This window comes from Chrysochloris asiatica, unplaced genomic scaffold, assembly GCF_000296735.1.
Source record: "Chrysochloris asiatica unplaced genomic scaffold, ChrAsi1.0 scaffold00183, whole genome shotgun sequence".
NCBI lineage: Eukaryota > Metazoa > Chordata > Mammalia > Afrosoricida > Chrysochloridae > Chrysochloris > Chrysochloris asiatica.
Window position 1 is genome coordinate 813174 of NW_006408701.1, and position 1182 is coordinate 814355.

General features: G+C 60.2%; 1 pseudogene; it reads right to left on the reverse strand.

Moving 5' to 3' along the window:
- Positions 1-220: 220 nt before the first annotated feature.
- LOC102838510 lies at positions 221-1055 on the reverse strand (annotated as a pseudogene).
- Positions 1056-1182: the final 127 nt, after the last annotated feature.

Below are 1182 nucleotides of genomic sequence, written 5' to 3' on the forward strand. Positions count from 1 at the left end.
CTCCTCGTTGCCTGGGGGAGGAGGAGGGAGGCTCCCAGGGCCATCGGAGGGGAGCGGGGGCCTCAGCATTGGGGACATGGGAGTTGGGGGGTGCACTCCAGGGTTTGAGGGGTGTTTCCCAGGAGCCTGAGGATGGACTCCTGGGCCTGCTGGGTGCACCCCAGGCACCTGGAGTAAACAGCAGGAGCAGGTGGGTGTACCTCTAGGGCCTGGGGTTGCACTACGGCAGATGGGGTTGGACCCCTGGGGCTGGTGCAGGCATCTGGGGGGGACCTGAGGGGCGCTGTGGGTGGCAGGGGCAGCAGGGGCAGGCCGCCAGGTGGGGGTGGGGGCAGGACCTCAGGTAGAGGTGGCTGTGGAGGCAGGTTGTTCACATGGGGGGTGGGGGACGCTTCACTCTGGGAGGCCCGGCAGGGAGGCTGGGTAGTGCAGGGGGCTTCTTCATCTTGAAGTGGAACTATAGGAAGAATTGCTTGGTCTCCTGATTCCAGTGGGTCCAGAACTTGTCCTCGGCCTTGTCGATCTCTCTGCTGGGCACCTTGAAGGCAATGGTCTCATAGGGCTCCGCGGCCATCAGCAGGTAGTGCCAGTGCTGGTCTGAGGGCTGGATCCTCTGTCTGCTCATAGGTGGACATGAAGCGGTGCCGGGGCATGATGCCCTCGATGATCTCCGGGTAATCGATCTGGAAGAGCAGACTCTGCTGGACCACCTCTGTGTCCCTCTGGTCACTTTGTAGCTGGGGCGGTGGATCTTCACAAACACCTTGACCTTAACCTTCTCCGGCGCAGGCTGGGCCGGGGTCTCCTTGGCCTCTTTGGCAGCGTGGGGGCCAAATTAGTCTGATGCTTTTTCCCTTGTGTGCACGCCAAGTAGCTGTCCTAATTGTTGTGTAGTGTCAGGCAGAGCTTGCACTCATATGAAATATGGGTCCTTGTTGATGTCGATGGTCTCCAGGGCCAGCTGCCTCAGGCGCGCTCTGCTGTGTAGTTGCTCTTGGAGGAGGAGACCACGCCCCCACTTTGGTCTTGCCACCCTGTAGGTGCTGGAAGTCCATGGTGTGGGTCTTGGGTGTCAATGGAGCAGGAGAAAGCTGCAAGGGACACCAACACCACTAGGCCACGTGCTGTGCTCCCACCTTGTAGATTTCATGTCATGTCTTTTTGCCTGCATGGTTTCTGCTA